Source organism: Trachemys scripta, chromosome 2 (genome assembly GCF_013100865.1).
Source record: "Trachemys scripta elegans isolate TJP31775 chromosome 2, CAS_Tse_1.0, whole genome shotgun sequence".
In the NCBI taxonomy this organism is placed as follows: domain Eukaryota; kingdom Metazoa; phylum Chordata; order Testudines; family Emydidae; genus Trachemys; species Trachemys scripta.
In genome coordinates this window covers 214,034,247-214,041,014 of record NC_048299.1, presented here as the reverse complement: position 1 = coordinate 214,041,014, position 6,768 = coordinate 214,034,247, and the positions used below count along the sequence as shown (strand labels likewise).

At 52.9% G+C, this 6,768-nt stretch overlaps 1 protein-coding gene across 2 annotated transcripts in view; it reads left to right on the top strand.

Moving 5' to 3' along the window:
* Positions 1–6,209: 6,209 nt before the first annotated feature.
* The window catches only part of PCMTD1 (protein-L-isoaspartate (D-aspartate) O-methyltransferase domain containing 1), an 87,837-nt gene continuing 87,278 nt past the window's right edge, over positions 6,210–6,768 (top strand). The window contains exon 1 of one of the 2 annotated variants that reach the window (XM_034762907.1): positions 6,210–6,412. The gene's annotated coding sequence lies outside the window, so the exon portion shown is untranslated. The remainder of the gene's footprint in view (positions 6,413–6,768) is intronic. The other variant, XM_034762910.1, reaches the window with a different exon arrangement.

Genomic DNA, 6,768 nt, shown 5'->3' with positions numbered 1-6,768 from the left:
CCCTCCCCCTGCTCCCTGTCTCTTGACTACCCCCTCCAGAACCTCCCTGCTGCTTCTCTGACCCCCGGCCCCCTTACCATGCCGCTCAGAACAGAGTGCTGCAGAGCAGCGCGCTCGGCAGCAGGGGGAGGGGAGCAGGGGGCGGAGCTCCAGACTGCCGGAGGCCCGAGGCGAACGGCCGGCGATCTGCGAATGCAGGGAGGGGGAGGGAGGGAGAGAGAGGAGGGGAGTGGTCTCAAGTTGCAGGGGAGAGGAGGGGGAAGTGGAGGAGGGAGCTCTCTCTGGCTGCCGGAGCCCCGTGTGAGTGGCACGATCCGGCTGGCTGCCCTGTCAGCCGCACGCACTCTGCACGGGGGGGAAATCCGGACATTTACAAATTCCCCCCGACGCTATTTTTAACTCAAAAAAGCCGGACATGTCCGGCAGAATCCGGACGAATGGTAACCCTATTCATAAGACTGGAGTTCACAACATTGCGTTTCTACTGGAGTTACCCAACATAGATCAGCAAATGAGACCTTAGCTTTGATGAGTGTGTTAAAACTGCATTCATTTTAAAATTATGGGTGGTTGGGTAGGCCAGATATATTATTTGAAGTCTTCATAAATACTAGACAGATGCTGACAAGTCAAAAGGGATCAGAAATAAACAAAATAATTATGGGGATAGATGGAACTGTGTAAACAGTGCATTAAATAAAGCAAAGGATATAACAGTACAGAAAGAGTGTAAACACCAAGGAGAAACTTTTAAAAAAGCCACCTTACTCTAGCTGCATTCTGATTTCACTTGGTTCCTGTTAGACCACTCCAAAGGCAAATATTTGCTCTTCAGAAGTGTTTTTAATGGGATCCAGGGATAAGTCAACTCTAGCAGGAAAAAGTTAGTAGCAGTCAATGAGAGGGTATAATTCATTATCTAATGATATACTGAAATCATTAGTCTTATTAACCAATCCTCTTCACACCTGAGAAATCTTCAGATTCCCCTCTCTGTGGTATAGTTCCTGCAGGGAACATTGACATTAGAGAAAGGGAATTCACATGCAGGAGTCTCCTAAGGAGAGATGCTCTGCTCGTACCATGGATCTGAGAACACACTTCTCTGGATCCTAGGTAGCAAACAAGAGATTCATGATTGGAGATTTTTTTTTATGGGGAAAAAAACATTTTCAATAACTGCCAGTCACATATTAATGGTGGATATCAAAATATATTACTAGGTACTAATCAGTTGGGCAGGAGGGAAGGAATTGCAGAGGCTCCCTAGACATCTTGCTGCAAGGAGCAGTGTTGGAGCATAACTCTAAGGCAGGGGTGGCCAGCCTGAGAAGGAGCCAGAATTTACCAATGTACAGTGCCAAAGAGCCACAGTAATATGTCAGCAGCCCTGCTGATCAGCACCTTCCCCTCCCTGTTTTGTGGCACACAGGAGGCTCTGGGGGGTGGTGGGAGGAGTGAGGGCATAGCAGGCTCCGGGGAGGGGACAGGAAGGGGTGTAGTGGGGGCTGGGCCTGTGGCAGAGTCAGTGGTTGAGCAGTGAGCACCCCCCCCCCCGGCACATTGGAAAGTTGGTGCTGTAGCTCCAGCCCCGGAGTCGATGCCTATACAAGGAGCCGCATATTAACTTCTGAAGAGCCACATGTGGCTCTGGAGCCACAGGTTGGCCACCCCTGCTCTAAGGGATGCACATGCAGAGTCTCACCCAGGTAAACGCAACTGAAAATATTGAACTAATCTGCAAGGACTAGTAGCCAAACATCAAATTATATTCAGTGTTATCTAACAATTAAATTGTATAATACAGAATGTAGCACAATCATTTTACTGTAGCAATCTATTCAATTCACTGCTATCAGGCATGTTCCTACTGCAAGTGGTTATGTTCAGACCTGTGGGATAGGTCCCACTACAGTGCTTCTGAAATGCTTGCATGGAGTGAATTATAGGGATGCGTGTCTGTCCTGCATCCACAATAGTGTATCTAGTATGGATGCACTGCACTGTTGCAACTTGCATAGGTTCAGTCATACTAAATGCAAGTTGCAACAATAGTTCCCAGCACAGAGAAAGCTAGAGATGTTAATGTGATTTACCTGAGGTCACACAATGAATCAGTCGCAGAGCCAGGATTAGAATGTGGGAGTTTGCAGCTCATAGGCCTTTGCTTAATCCAATGGACCCTGTTGCCTTTTGGGAATCCCATCCTCTCTGATCAATGCAGTCCTGTACTAGTAAAATTAGTCTGTAAGGGTCTGATTGTAGTGATCTAACTCTAGGCAACTATATTACATTTTCCCCCTGATTGGGAAACTTTTACAATCAGTTTCTGTAAACAGGATTTTTTGAAGTTTCTTAGTGTCTGCTGACTTCAATAGCAGCTATTTTTCTAAAACTGTTGCAGAAATTTACCGATCCAGGCACAGTCTCCTTGCCTGTGCTTCATCATGATCATAAAGGGAAATATATATCTTACTCCTCTGTCCAAAAACATTACTGTTCCCATATAACATTTTTGCAGAGTTGTTCAGTCAGTCACAGACTGTACAGTAACTTCCTCTTAGCTGGATGGTCAGCCTGACTCCCTGATAAAGAAATTTACCTTCTCTCCATCTTTATGTCTGTCATGTAGAGGTGTAGCAGTTATACTTCTATATCTATAGCTTTCTGAGGTCTGACCCAGTCTCACTCAGGTTACCAGAAACTCAGAGTTGTTCTTGAAACTTGGCCTGGGAGATACACTACCCTTTGTGGCACCAGATGTCTCTACCGAGGGTGTTAGCTAAGCACAGCTGTTGCTCCCTGCAGGCACCAAATTAGGAGGGTGAGTGTGCTTGCTTCTTACTGCAGAATCAGCTCCTTCAACAGCTGTGCTGTCTTGAGATTCCCCTTGCTCTAACCTCTAAATGTGGCCCCTCTTTCAGCAGCAGCTCAGCTCCCCCAGATTAGGCCAGCCCCAGGCACAAATGCCCTGCTACTCCCAATCTCCTACCTTCCCATCTTCCAAACCCCTCTGTATCCAAGCCATCTACACTTTGGTTATCAGCTTGAACTCCACCAATTTCCTTTACTGGCAGCACAAACTGCTCTACTTACAGCCCTCTGCCCCTGGAACAAGGCCTCCAATCCTCACTTCCCCACCAGTCCAAAACCCTGACCACTACTGCCCTCTCGTCTTTTGCTGGCCTTCTTAACATTTGATTTTTACTGCTCTCTCAATCTGCTACCATCAATCTGCCTTCCCCCTCCTTGACCCTAGACTCCAGCCATTCCCATTCCCTGCACCTCCATTTTTTTGCCTGTCTCCAACCCCTGGATCCTCCAACCCAACTGACTACAGGCTCTGCCATCTGTACTCCTTTGTCCCATAATTACTTCCTAACCTCAAACACTTTCTGTTCCCTCAGCCCCTTTGCACCAAAATTACATCCCCACTCCTTCAGCTCCAACACTTCATGCAACAGCTGCTCCAGCCACATTTTCAAGCTATCCCAATCCCCTCTCCTTCCATTCACCAGTAGCTGCTGAAAACTAAGCTCCCATCCTCTACCACAACTTACTGAGAACCAAGCTCCAACCCTGCTCCCCACCTGCTCCTGGCTTCTCCAGTCTGCCACTATTCCCCCTTCTCTCCGGTCTCCATCAAGATGCTTCTGTTCTAGGGTTGCCAGGTGTCCGATTTTTAACCGGAACGCCCAGTTGAAAAGGGACCCTAGTTGCTCCAGTCATCAGTGCTGACTGGGCCATTAAAAGTCCAGTTGGCAGCATAGCAAGACTAAGGCAGACTCCCTGACTCTCTGCAGCTCCTGGAAGCAGCCAGCCCGTAGGCACAGGGGCAATCAAGGAAGCACAGTATGCTGCCCCCGCCCCCACAGCTCCCATTGGTCACAAACCACGGCCAATGGGAGCTCCAGGGACAGCACCTCCTTGGCAATGCCCCTGCTTAGGGGCCAGACATACCGGCCACTTCCAGGAGTAACGCAGAGCCAGGGCAAGCAGAGAGCATGCCTTAGCCCTGCTGCGCTGCTGACCGGGAGCCACCTGAGATAAGCACCACCTGGCCGGAGCTTGCACCCTGAACCCCCTGCCCTAGGTTGGAACCCCCTCCCGCATGCTAACTCCCGTTGTGGAAAAAGTCACCCACGCATTATTTTAATCAGAGACTCAAGCCTGAGGCCCGTTTATTGAATACATACCAATGCATTGGGGGTAGCAATCAGATACCGCTCCCCCGATTGGAGTACACTGAGCCTTTTTAAAGCCGAAAACCGCAAACATATTACACGTCATTTATAAGAATAGGAGAGTTAGGGTCTTTCTGCTCTTCCCGGTACTCCTTTTGCAATCTTCCCAGAAATAGGGTGCAAATTGAGTGGAGGGCTTCTTGGTGGTTTCCGATACTGTTATTACTTTGCATTATTTGGGGTGCCTGTTACTTAAATGTTTCAGGCAGGGGACAATTACATAATGGGGTGTTTATGCAATTGGATTTGGAGGGGGGCATGATTAGTCAGTTAGCTACTTACTGCATTGCTTATTGCTCTACACAAGCGGTTATTCTATTTTGCCAGCCATAAACACACACTTTATTATTACTGCTGCTGGGGCTTTCCATTCTTTCCTTCCCCGGCCCCCCGGTCATAACCCTTGACCGTCACTGTCAGGGAGCATAATACTTAGCTTGGTTCAGGCTTGTGGCCTGCAGAACGGGCCTAGGCTGATTTTAAGATTTAAACTAATAGGGCTGGCTAGATTTTTCTCCACACTCCCTCCCAGATCCTGAACACCCACCTGCACCCCAGCCCCTTCCCACACCTAACCTCCCTCACAGAGCCTGTACCCCAGCCCTGAGCCCCCTCCCGGAGCCACGCTGCCTCCCTGAGTCCCCTCCCGCACTCCAAACCCCTGGGCCCCAGCCCAGAGCCCCCTCGTACACCACAAACACATCATCCCCAGCTCCACCTCAGAGCGTGTACCCCTAGCTGGAGCCCTCACCCCCTCCCACATCCCTGCCCCAGCCCAGTGAAAGTAAGCGAGGGTGGGGGAGAGTGAGCGATGGAGGTAGGGGGACTGGAGTGAGTGGGGGCGGGACCTCAGGGAAGGGGCAAGGCAAGGGTGTTCTGTTTTGTGCAATTAGAAAGTTGGCAACTCTATTCTGCTCCCCAGCCCTAGTCCCTTCTACAGCTCCCGCCTTCCCCACCTCCTTTGAAGCATTTCAGGGGCCTGTTTCCAAGGGTGCCCCCTTGGCCCATTCCCTCCTCCTCCTCCTTCAGGGCACCAGCAAGGGGAAAGCCATGGCCTCTGTCCTGGAGAGGAGGGGGGCCTAAAACCCTTCTTTCCTCCCCCAAAGGGCACTCTGTGGCTGTGACCTAAAGAAGCTCTATCTCCCCTGTGGGCTTCTCTCCAGGCACAGGAAACAACCTTAGCCTGGGCAGCCCAGGCGTAGGGGGGCTTCGCTGAACAAGACAGGATTTACGGGCCAGCCTAGGAGCACAGCAAGGCCTAGGACAGGACTCACCTGGGCCCTACAGTCCTAGTTGTTCCTCCCCCAGCTGTTACTTTGCAGGGCTTGCACAAGCTAAGGCACTACCTGCCACCACCCCGACTTCTGCCTCTGGTCTCCCACCCACTTTGCCCCCTGCTCTTTCTGCGCTGGCTGCCCTGCCACTTACTCCAGCTGTTCCCCTTGTCCCCCTGCAGGCCTGGCACTTCTAGGGTGACCAGATGTCCCAATTTTATAGGGACAGTCCCGATATTTGGGGCTTTGTCTTATATAGGCGCCTATTATCCCCTACCCCGTCCTGATTTTTCGCATTTGCTATCTGGTCACCCTAGGCACCTCTCCCCGCATCGAGCAGGTCAGCAGGGCCCTGCTGCAGCTTTGTAGGGACTCGCAGTGGCCCTTGACTGGTAAGAGTTCGTCACCATCCACCAGTTGCACTAGCGAGCGCACCGCCCAGCCTGCCACTTTGATAGACATGGGACTTGGGGGTGGGGGGGGTGGCTGCTTCTTAGCCTAATGCCAAGGCTCTGCACGGCCCTAGGCAACGGGTGACGACACAAACTCGTCAGCCCTGATTGGTCCTCTGGATTGCAGGGCGGAGTCTATCCCCAGATCACGTGATGCTGCCCTCAGCCGGTTGAGCGCGGAGGCTGCCTCCCTCCGCTTGAGAATGGACCACGTGACCCCAGTGTTTACATCCTCTCAGCTGGTGGACCCCTCCCCCGCTGCAGCCTCTCACATCAACACAAACAGTGAAAGCGAGCGCGTGCGGGGGGAACGCAGGGCTAGTGCTACGGGCTTGCCCTTCCCCCATCGGTCCGCGAGCAGCTTCTTCCCCCACCCCCGTCTGCCCCCGCCCCGGTCCGTACCCCCCACCCCAGCCGGAGACCTGGAGGACGCAGCGGAGGGGTGAGTGCCCGCGGGCGGTGGGGGGGGGGGGAGTGTAGCTGCTGGNGGGGGGACTGGGGGGGGGGGGGGGGGGGGGGGGCGGCTGGATGGTCCCTACACCAACCTCGGCGCAGGTAGAGCGCTACCCCCGGTCCCAGCTGGGAGTCTGACCTCCCCCCTCCCCGCACACGCTCCGCTCTCCCCTGCGGGTCGGGCGGTGGTTGTTGTTTCATACTTTGGACTCGCCGCCCCCTGCCCTGCACGTCGGTTCAGCGCTGGCCGGGGGGCCGGAGGGGGGAGAGAGAGCCCCCGAGCGAAGGGCGATGGGGGGGCCGGAGGGGGGAGAGAGAGCCCCCGAGCGAAGGGCGATGGGGGGG